Source organism: Lemur catta, chromosome 7 (genome assembly GCF_020740605.2).
Source record: "Lemur catta isolate mLemCat1 chromosome 7, mLemCat1.pri, whole genome shotgun sequence".
Classification (NCBI taxonomy): Eukaryota; Metazoa; Chordata; class Mammalia; order Primates; family Lemuridae; genus Lemur; species Lemur catta.
Genome location: NC_059134.1, coordinates 35,118,074 through 35,130,378, shown reverse-complemented (window position 1 = coordinate 35,130,378; position 12,305 = coordinate 35,118,074).

Genomic DNA, 12,305 nt, shown 5'->3' with positions numbered 1-12,305 from the left:
TCATTGTACTTCACTACACTCAAATGCTAATTATTTAAAAGGTTTGAATTCATGAAACAAATTACTAAGAAATAGTTTTAAGAATAATGTGATTTATGAAAATTCCTTTAGATGACAGTCTCTTATTGCTTTGTATTTTATACATATTGGATGAAAAATTAATCAGTATCAAAAAAACTCTTAATAAGTAAACTTGGGTAAATCGGCATTAGGATTTTCAGAAAAATAGCATAATTGCTTTGTTGCGTAGGTATTGAGAAGGCAATGGTAAGTACCTCCTTTTTGGACCCAGTCATATTTGACCTTTCCCAGATCTGGCTCTGTGGCAGACTTCTGAGGCCAGGTGGATAAGGAGGTCTAATATAAAAAACTCTCCATTTTTCTTCTCACCTCACAACTCTTTTAGATCCCTTTAAGTAGAGAATATACTGGGAAGGGTGGGTGAGAATTACTGTATCCTCCAATCTCTTCTTTTGCCTTTATTTGAGGTAGAATATACCCTAATGTGCTGATACATGTAAGTAAGTCCAAATGCATACACCTAGTTTCATGACATCCTGTCAGTATGTCAGTGAGAGAAAGTCTCTCTCTGCCATTGTAGAGGGAATATAAAGGAAGTCCGTCCCCCCCCCCCCCCCCCCCCCCCCCCGATTTAATGGGCTTAGAACAATGTTGAAACATTCCTAACTTTTCTGTGTCTTCCATTCTGGACGTGTTGTGATTATCTGCTCCCTTAAGGAGTAAAATTAGAAGTCCTTTAGTCAAAACAATCTAGTATTTCTAAATTATAGAACTAACGCCCCTTGTTATCATGGGATGCTATTAAATCCTTTTAGGAACTATTCTTTTTCTTCTTCTTTTTTTTTTTTAAGAGACAGAGTTTTGCTCTGTCACCCAGGCTGGAGTGCAGCGGCACCATTACAGCTCACTGCAGCATTGAACTCCTGGGCTCAAGTGATCCTCCCACCTCAGCCTCTCAAGTAGCTAGGACTACAGTTGTACACCACCACACCCAGCTAATTTTTAAAAAATTTTTTGTAGAGATGGGGTCTTTTTATGTTGCCCAGGCTGGTCTCAAACTCATAACCTCAAGTGATCCTCCTGCCTAGGCCTCCCAAAGTGCTGGAGTTACAGGCATGAGCCACCATTCCAGGACTCTTTTTTTCTTAATAGCACCTATATTGAGGATCCACTGTGTGCCAGGCACAGTGTTAGATGCTTTAAACAACTGAGATGTACTATAAGCTCATAGCTCCAAAATTTATATGTTGAAGTCCTAATCCCCAATACCTTAGAATGTGCATGTATTTGGAAATAGGGCTTTTAAATAAGAGGCAGTTAAGGTAAAATGAGATCATATGGGTGACCCTTAATCCAATATGACTGGTGTCCTTCTAAGAAGAGGATATTAGGATATAGACACAGAAGGGCAACCATGTGAAGACACCTGAGAAAGATGGCCACCTACAAGCCAAAGGAGAGAGGCCTTTGTAGAAACCAAACCTGCCAACACCTTGAGCTTGGACTTCTAGCCACCAGAACAGTGAGAAAATAAACTTCTGTTGTTTAAGCCACCCAGTCTTTTGTTACAGCAAAGTAATACAAGATGCTAGATACTTTAAAGCACATTAGGTCTGATCCTGTCAGCAACTCTGCAAAGTAAAATTTGAACATGGGTCTCCCCAACTCTCCTTATGCTTTTGAACAATCTGTCCTATTTAATATTTTAAAAAATTGCATGGGCTGCCATCTAGGATAACTAAAATAACTTATGATTTGAGTTCTGTTTATTTAAGAGTTTAATCTTATTTGGCTTTGGTCAGCTAGTCAGTTTTAATAACATATGAGGACTTCTGTATCTTTCATATTCAGTAAAAATATTGCTTAAGATATAAGTAAGTTGTAATGTAATTTATACTTTATCTACTTGCCAAATTCTCACACGTACCTAGATTTGAGATTAGGGTTTTTTAGTCTTTTATCCTTTTTGCCCTCCTGACTATAATAATCACAGTGTCATAATAGATGTTCATTTTGTTGGACAAAGAGATGAATGTCAGGTGCTTTGTGAGATTTGTTTATTGCCTTATTTAATCCTTAAAACCCTAGGAGACATGTTACCCTTTTTTTATAGTATAATATAAATGTGGAAATTGAGTTTCAGTGAAACCATGTAGATTTGCTAGAGATGACCAGTGCTGGACTGGAATTGTATATAGTTCAGTTGGAAGTGGCTCCAGAACATTTGTTAAACCACACTTCAGTTTTCTACTTTCTTACTTGTGTTTGCAAGTAATATGTCTCTCTTTCTTCACCCTCTTAACCTAAATGGGAGGAATTGTGTAATCATTTGTTAGGCTTTTTGTTTGTTTCTCACATTCTCTCTCAAAGGAGCTCAAGTCCTGGGGCTGAATAGAATTCACTCTTCTGCTCACGCTAACAACCAAAGACAACCTTTACTTGTTGATTGCCATTCCATAAGTCAAAGGACAACTGTCAGCTTTGAAGACAGACCGAAATTTTTTCTAGAAGTGAAACATTTCAATGAATATTCCCTACTATATGTAAAATAAACCTATGGGTATATGGTAGCAGTTCTTAAACTTTTTGGTCTCAGAGTCCCTTTTATAATTCTAAAAATTATTGAGGAGCCCAAAGAGCTTGTGTTTATGTGTGTTGCATATTTTGATATTTACTATGTTAGAAATTAAATTTTAAAAATATTCAGTAAAAATATGTTAATATAACATTTATGAGAAGCATTTAAGAAAGTGGCATTGTTTTACATTTTAGCAAAGCTCTTTAAATCTGGCTTAACAAAAGGCAACTGGTTCTCATACCTACTTCTGTATTTAATCTGTTGTGATATATTTTTTTAGTGGAAGTACCTTGTATATAAAGAAAATTCAGCCTTTTAGAGGTATGTATTTGGAAAAAAGAATTTTTCAGATAATTGAGGATATTCTATTTGATGCTACACCGAAGCTTGGTAAGTGGTAGTTTCTTAAAGGTGGTTGTAGTGTGGAATCAAAAATCATATCAATGATCTTTTTTTTAATTAACAAATTTTTTTTACAGCAGTTTTAGGTTCACTGCAAAATTGAGTGGAAAGTACGGAGTTCCTATATGTCTCCTGTTCCCATACATGTACAACTTCACCTGCTGTGAACATCTCATGCCACAGTGGTACATTTGTTACAGTTGATGAACCTGCCTTGACATGTCATTATCACTCAGCTTTCATAGTTTACATTAGAGTTCACTTTTGGTCATTCTGTGGGTTTTGACAAATGTATAATACCATATATCTACCATTATAGTATCGTACAGAATAGTTTACATTAAAAATTCTATGTTCTGCCTATTTATCCCTCTCTCTCCTCAACCCATGGCAGCCACTGATCTTTTTCCTGTTCAATGATCTTTTTGTTCTGTGTTACACTAAGATCCATTGGTGAATCATGCACTTTGAAGGGATCTTTTACTCATGCATAATCTTGTACCATCATGTGTTGATCATTTGGAAAATACTGGTTTACTTAGTTATGTAGACTTTCTAAATGTTGCAAAACAATCACATTTTTTAACATCACCACTGGTCTCAGTAGGGCAAGTTTAAGTATTGGAAAGCTCAAATTCACAGAGATAGAAGTTTTCTAAAATTTTAACTTCTGTTTCATTTTGAGTAAGATAAAAAACTTGATTTTTATCATTAGCTATAAACAGTTGTTTTCTCAGACTTTGAGAAAATGACTTCTAAATACTTAAGTCTCAGTATTTTTTGGTCAGTCATTCTTTTAAGTAAAAATGCTGTTCCCTGAAAACAACAGCTACTTCAGCTTGCAGTTCAATCACAGAACTACCTTTTCTTGAGAAAATCATTATACTTTGCTATACAGCAGAAGTACTTTTTATATACTTCCCATTTCATCACATTATTAAAATGATGTCCACTCAAGGGTCAGATTTAGTTAAATTAATGATTTATTGTTTCATCAAGGATATTCTTACATGAAAGTGGCAAAATCTTTTACTGCGAGTACACTTTGATGCCATTACCTTGATTCATGCGAAGGTGTCTAACGGTTTTACCACCATTGTGTTTACACCATCAGTGCAAATGTCAGCACAGTGAAAATGGCAAATAACATCTTAGTTCTATTTTTGATTTTTTTCAGAGCTCCCAAAAGGATCACCAGGACCTTCAGAGGTCAATGGACCACCTTTAAGAACCACTGGTAACCATTAGTCTGATTTTTTTACAAAAATGACTCCAAGAATTGTGTTAAGGGAGAACACTTAGTCTTCTCTGCTGAGGTTTCCTTCAGCACGGAGGGAGATCTCTTTGCCCCTGCACTTATCTTCTTGGTGCTTTTGGGAGAGAAACACAGATATGTCTAGAGGTTCAATTCCATCTTTTGTCTTCTATTTCTTTGGGAGCCAGCTTGCCTGCAGAGAGTGTACTCTGCTCCTCTGTGATGTTGGCATTACAGGGGCTTGTCTTGCTTTTTTTCAGCATTGCCAGTGACTGAGTGGTGAAGTTTGTTAATTCTTTAATTTTCAGCAATGTTTATAGCTTTCAGTGTACAAGTCTTTCACTTCTTTGGTTAAATATCTTCCTATGTATTTTGTTGTTTTGGATGCTATTGTAAATGGGATTGTCTTCTTAGTATCCTTTTTGTATTTTTCATTGCTGATTTTTGTATGTTGACCTTGTACCCTGCAACTTTGCCCAATTTATTAATATTATCTCTGGTAGCTTTCTTGTGGAATCTTTGGGAATTTATATATATAGTATTATGCCATTTGCAAACAGAATTAGTTTTACTTTGCTAGTTTCGATGCCGTTTCTTTTTCTTACCTAATTGTTCTGGCTGGAACTTTTAGTACAATGTTGAATAACAGTGACGGAAGTATGCTTCCTGTCTTGTGCCTGATCTTAGGGGAAAGCATTCAGTATGTTAGCTGTGAGGTTTTTATAAATGTCATTTAGCAGGTTGAGCAAGTTCCCTTCTATTCCTAGTTTTCTGAGTGTTTTTTATCATGAAAGGGTGTTGGATTTTGTCAGTCCTTTTCTGCGTCAATTGAGATGACTGTGTATTTCCCTTCTTTGTTCTACTAAGGTGATATATTATACTGATTTTGTTATGTTGAACCATCCTTGCATTTATGGGAGAAATCTCATTTGACCCTGATGTATAATCCTTTTAATACATTGTTAGATTCGGTTTGCTAGTATTTTGTTGGAGATTTTTACATCTATATTAATGAGGGATATTGGTTTATAGTTTTCTTCTGGTATGTTTGTCTAGATTTGGTATCAAGGTAATGCTGGCCTCATAGAATGAGTTAGAAAATGTTCCTTCTTGGTTGATTTTTGTTTGTTTGTTTTTGAGACAGTCTCGCTCTGTTGCCCAGGCTAGAGTGCTGTGGCATCAGCCTAGCTCACAGCAACCTCAACCCCCTGGGCTCAAGTGATCCTTCTGCCTCAGCCTCCCAAGTAGCTGGGACTATAGGCATGTGCTACCATGCCTGGCTAATTTTTCTATATATATATATTTTTTAGCTGTCCATATAATTTCTTTCTATTTTTAGTAGAGATGGGGTCTTGCTCCTGCTCAGGCTGGTCTCGAACTCCTGACCTCAAGCGATCCTCCCGCCTCGGCCTCCCAGAGTGCTAGGATTACAGGCATGAGCCACCATGCCTGGCCTGATTTTTTTTTTTTTTTTTTAATAATACCCTTCGGTTTAGAGCACCCAAGATACCCAGAAATTTCTTTCCTGATCCCACAGCAAAGAAATAGGACAGAACAACATGTTCTGAGAGGCCATGTCTCTTTCAATGTTTTAAAGCAGCAGCAGTAGCAGCAGAGAACAAGGAATAGAAGAAAAAGAGAGAGCAGGCTTGGAAGCATGGTAAAAGTTCTACATAAAAGAGGTGGCATTTTAACTAGTTCTTAAGAAATGTTTAAAAATGTAATTATGATAAATTTTTTTGACAGAAATTGGCAAGGTCTTTGAGTAGTTGGGAAGTAATAAATCTAGGCACTTTTGGACAGAAAGTCCATCTTTTCTCATGATGAGAAGAAAAAGGGTTAGGATGGACGGGGGTTGTGTGTGTATTAGGATGGAAGGTAGGAGTGGTGGTAGCGCTGTAGGAAAAGAGCAGGAAGCTGAGTTCTTTCTATTCACAATAGAAGTCTCCCAGGACTTAATCTCAGATCTCCAACTCATTTTCCTCTTAAGATTTTTACGAAGTTGTTGGCTATTTATATCCAGAGATGTCTATTAAATTGTGTTCTACCCTTTTCTGCAAACCCACTAATAAATCTGTACGGTCATACAACAGCAGAATAGACTAAAATGTTTATATTTATCAAATATTTCATATGCATTATTTCTGTGGAAGTTGTTAGTCTCTCTGAGCTTCCATACACAATACTTGCAAGGATTAAGAACAACATCACTTCTTTGAAACATTTTCAAAGGATATAATGAAACACTTTTTTTGCTGTAAACATTTAATTAAAATATATACCACATACTATTCGATTATAGACTGAATTCCTTACGTAGAACAAAATTTAGTTATTTAGTTTTTCTATGTACTATGGATTTGAAGAAATATATTTGTACATATATAGCTAACATCTATCTAGGATAGATATGAAACTACAAATCAAAGAAAAGACAAAACCCTTGAGGAAAATAGGCAAGATACTTCAACAGAAATTTCACAAGATTATAGCCAAATGGCCAACAAATATGTGAAAAGACATTTAACCTCCTTAGTTATCAGGGAAATGCAAAGAAAAAACACAATGAGATATGAATACATACCTACCAAAAAGACTAAAATTCAGGACTGACAAATCAAGTGCTGGTGAGGATACAGAACGACAGGAATTCTACTCTTATGTGTGTACAAACTGATTGAACTGCTTTAAAAAGCTATTCAGCATTATCTACTAAAGCTGCATGTACATATAAACCCTATGACCCAGAAATTCCAATCCTAGGTATATTCCCAACGAAAGGCATGCAAATTTGCACCAAAGGCCATGTTCACACTGGCATTATTTGTTATGTATAACCAAATACTAGAAACCTGGATGTGCAATTGATGAACAAATCGATGTGATCACAATGGAATACTATACAGCAATGATAATAAATCAGTGACTACTTATAACATTATGGATGAATCTCATAAACACTGAATGAAAGAACCCAGATGCAAAAGAGGCATGATTCTGCTATATAAAGTTCTAAATTAGGCAATGCTAATCTGTGGTGTTTAGAAGTAGGTAATTTTTACCTTTGGGGATAAGGAGGGAAGAATGATTGGGGACGTCAGGGGGCACTTCTGGAGTGCTGGTAATATTCTAATCTTTGACCTAAGTGGAGGTTAGAGAGGTTTGTTTACTTTGTAATAAGTTGACAAAAAAAATTGTATATAATTATGGTGTACAACGTGTTTTAATATGTGTATGCATCGTGGAATGGAATACATATGGAAATACATGTGGAAATCAAGCTAATTAACATATCACTTATTTTTTGTGGTGAGAACACTTAAAATTTCAGCAATTGAAAAATATATAATATATTGTTATTAACTATAGTCACTATGATGTACAGTTGAGCTCTTGAACTATTCCTCCTGTCTAACTGAAGTCTTATATCTTTTGATCAACATCTCCCAGTCCACCCAGCCTCTGATAATCACCATTATACCTTTTGCTTATAGTTGTTCAACTTTTTTAGATTGCACATCTTATAAATGAAATTATGCAGTATTTGTCTTTCTGTGCCTGGCTTATTTCACTTAACATAATGTCCTCCAGGTCCATCCATGTTGCCACAAGTGACAGGGTTTCCTTCTTTTTAAAGGCCTAAATAGTATTCCATTGTATAGATATGTACCGCATTTTCTTTATCCATTCATCTGATGACGGATGCTTAGGTTGATTCCATATTTTGGCTACAGTGAATAGTGCTGCATTGAACATGGGAGTAGAGAGATCTCTTCAACATATTGATTTCAGATCTTTTGTGTAAATACCCAGAAGTGGGATTGCTAGATCATATGGTAGTTCTGTTTTTAATTTTTTGAGTAACCTTCATAATGTTTTCCATAATGGCTGTACTAATTTACATTCCCACCAACAGTGTGCAAGGGTTCCCTTTTCTCCACAGCCTCACCAACACTCGATATCTTTCATCTGTTTCATGATAGCTGTTCTAACAGGTGAAGTGATATTTGTTGTGGTTTTGTCTTTCTCTGATGATTAGTGACATTTTCTCATGTAGCTCTTGACCATTTGTATGTCTTCTTTTGGAAAATGACTATTCAGATTTTTTGCATACTTGTTAAAAGGGTTACTTGTTTTCTTACTATTGTTTCAGTTTCATATATATTTTTGGGTATTTACCCTTATCAGTTATATGGTTTGCACTATTTCATCCCATTCTGTAGGTTGTCTCTTGACACAACTGTTGAGGTAAAAGGTTCGGTTGTTTATGTGAGATCTTTCTTTTTTGACATAGGCACATATTGCTGTAAACTTCCCTCTTGAAACTGCTTCAGTTTTGGTATGTTGTTTCTATCTCAAGATATTTCTAAATTTCCCTTTAAATTTCTTCTTGGCTTATTGGTCATTCAGATCCATGTTTAATTTTCACCTATTTGTGCATTTTCCAAAATTCCTTCTATTACTGATTTCGGGTTTCATAACATTGTGGTCTGAAAGGTACTTAATATGATTTCAATCTCTTAAAGACTTATTTTTTTGGCCCAATATATGATCTGTCCTGCAATATGTTCTGAGTGTGCTTGAGAAGAATATGTACTCTGCTGTTGGGTGGAATGATCGGTACATTTCTCTTAGGTCCATTTGGTCTAACATGTAGTTCAAGTCAAATATTTCCTTATTGATTTTCTGTCTAGATGATCTATCCATTGTTGAAAGTGGGATATTGAAATCCCCTTTAATTTTCTTGCACTTTATTTCTTCCTGCAGATCAGAAAAGAACCCTTTGTTTCTTTATACAGTTGACCCTTGAACAACATAGGTTTGAATTGTGTGGTCCATGTATGCATGGATTTTTTTAATAAATACCATAGACCCTTCGTGTCAGTGAGTTTCTCATCTGTACCCAAATGTGGATTGAAAATACAAGATTCACGATATGCAAAACCCATGTATACAGAGGCCCGATTTTTTGTTCTCTGTGGAGTTCCACAGAGCTAACTGCTGGATTTGAGTATGCATGGATTTTTGGTATCTGTAGGGGGGCCCTAGAACCAAGCATGGAGGATGCTGAGGGAGGGACAGCTGTATTTATAGGTGGTCTGATGTTGGGTGCATGTGTAATTTACAACTGTTATATCCTCTTGCAGAACTGACCCCTTTGTCATTATTTTATCTGGTTTCCATTTGCATGAAATCTTTTTCTATCCCTTCCCCCTTTCAACCTATGTATGTCTTTAAAGGTGAATTGAGTCTCTTGTAGGCAGCATGGAGTTGGCTTTTCTTTATCCATTCTGTATCTTTTGATGTGAGAATTTAATCGATTTGCATTCAAGGTAATTATCGATAGGTAAGGACTACTATCATTTTCAGATAGGGAATCAGCAGGCCCTGCTCGATAAGGAGTCACAAGGCCCAAACCAAGGTCTCTGATAAAACAGGAGACAGAGAAACCACCAAAACCAGTTGGAGTCCAGATGGCAACAAATCACCTTAGGTTACTCTCACTACTCATTGTACACTAGTTATAAACATTAGCACACTAAAAAAAACTCCCACCAGCACCATGACAGTTTACAAAGGCCATGGCAACTCCCAGAAGCAACCCTATATGGTGTAAAAAGAGGAGGAACCTTCAGTCTCCTAAATTCCCCAACCCTTTCCCAGAAATCTTATGAATAATCTTCCCTCTGCTTAACATAAAATTAAATAAAAAATATAAAATAAGACAAAGCGCTACTCTCTCTGTTGCTGTGAGAGATAGCTGCTGCTGTGCCTATGGAGCAAGCCTGCCTTCTGTTTCTTCGTTAGGTCAATAAACTTGCTTTTGCTTTACTCTATCTGCTTGCTCTTGAATTCTTTCCTGTGCAAGGCCAAGAACTTACTTGGCCGTGAGGTTAGACCCTGGTTTTGGTGTCCACTTTCCTAAATCAACTTTAATTCTTTTCTGGTTGTTTTATAGACCCTTTGTTCCTTTTCTTTCTCTCTTGCTGTCTTCCTTCGTGACTAGATGATTTTCTGTAGTGGTATGCTTTGATTCCTTACTTTTTATCTTTTGTGCATCTATTATTGGTTTTTACTTTGTGGTTACCATGAGGCTTATATAAAACATAACAGGATATTTTAAGCTGGTACCTTAACTTTCATTGCATTAAAAAACTGTATACTTTTACTCCAGACCCCGCATTTTATGTTTTTGATGTCACAATTTACTTTTTATATCATATATCCCTTAACAAATTATTGTAATTACCATTATTTTTAATAGTTTTGTCTTTTAACCTTTATATGATTTACCCAGCATCATTGTAGTATTCTGAATTTGACCATGTATTAATTCTTACTTTTACAGTGACTTTTATATTCATGTTTTCCTGGTACTAATTAGCATCCTTTTCTTTCAGCTTGAAGAACTCCCTTAACATTTCTTACACGGCAGGTTTAGTGGTGATGAACAAGCTTTTGTTTGTCTGCAAAAGTCTTTCTCTCTCCATTTCTGAACTATAGCTTTGCTAGGTCAAGTATTCTGCTTAGCAGTTGTTATGCTTCAGCACTTTGAATATATTATCCCACTCTCTCCTGGCCTGTAAGGAAATCTGCTGATAATAGTGCACTGGAATTCCCTTATATGTGATATCCTTCCTTTTTCTTAATGCTTTTAGGATCTTTTTTTTTTTTTTTTTTTTTATGAAGGGGTGGTGGGTTGTGAGGAAGGGTGTTCTGTTGCCTTATTTTTGTTAAGACAGTCTCCCTTTGTGCATTTGGTGCAGGTAGCGTGCAGTAGCGTCATTGTAGCTCTCTGCAACCTCCAATTCCTGGGCTCAAGCGATCCTTCGAGCTTTCTGTCTCAGCCTCCCCAGGTAGCTGGGACTACAGCCGTGTAGTGCAACACCCAGCTGGGTTTCCTTTTCCTTTCTTTTTGGTAGAGACGGGGGTCTCACTCTTGCTCAGGCTAGTCTCAAAATCCTGAGCTCAAGCCAATTCTCCTGCCTCAGCCTCCCAGAGTGCTGGGATTACAAGTGTGAGCCTCTGAACCCGGCCAGGATCCTCTTTGATTTTTTTTTTCTTTTTCTTTTTTAGAGGCAGGGTCTTGTTTTGTCACCTACACTGGAGTACAGTGGCACACTCATAGCTCACTACAGCCTTAAACTCTTGGGCTCAAGCAATCCTGCCTCAGCCTCATGAGTAACTGAGACTACAGATACGTGCCACCACATCCAGCTAATTTTTCTTTCCTTTTTTTCCCTTGAGACAGGATCGTGCTATGTTGTTCATGCTGGTCTCAAGCTCCTGGCCTCAACAGATCCTCCCACTTGAGCCTCCCAGAGTGCTAGGATTACAGGTATGGGCCACTACACCCAGCCTGTCTTTTTTGAGTTTGATTACATTACTATACATGGTAGTCTTGTTGCGATTGAATCTGATTGGAGACTTTTGATCTTTCTGTACCTGGATATTTGTATCTTTCTCCAGACTTGGTTAGTTTTCAGCTATTATTTTAAAGCTTTCTATTCCTTTTTACTTTTCTTTTCCTTCTTTAATTCTTAGAATTTTGCTCTCTTGATGCTGTCTCATAAATTCCACAGGCTTTCTTCATTCCTTTTCATACAACCTGTCTTCAGGTTCACAGATGATTCTGCTTGATAATTTCTGCTGTTGACATGCTCTATTGCATTTTTCATGTACTTGATTGTATTCGTTAGCTACAGAATTTTTTAATGATTTCAATCTCTTAAATTTATTTTGTTCGTTTGTTTTCTGATTTCACTGAATTGTTTCTCTGTATTTCCTTGATTTGCTAAGCTTCCTTAAAACGATTGTTTTGAGTTGTTATGTAGTTCGCTGACCTCCATTTCTTTGGGATCAGCTACTGGGAAATTGTGTTCTTTTGGTGCTGGTATGTCTCCTTGGTTTTTCACATTTCTTGTTGCCTTATGTTGATGTCTGTGCATTTGGTGCAGCATTCACCTCTTCCAGACTGGTTTTGGTGTGGCAGAGGGGTGTGATGGCACTGGCTGGGTAGGGTGCAGCAGTGAGCAGTGTAGTCTTCAT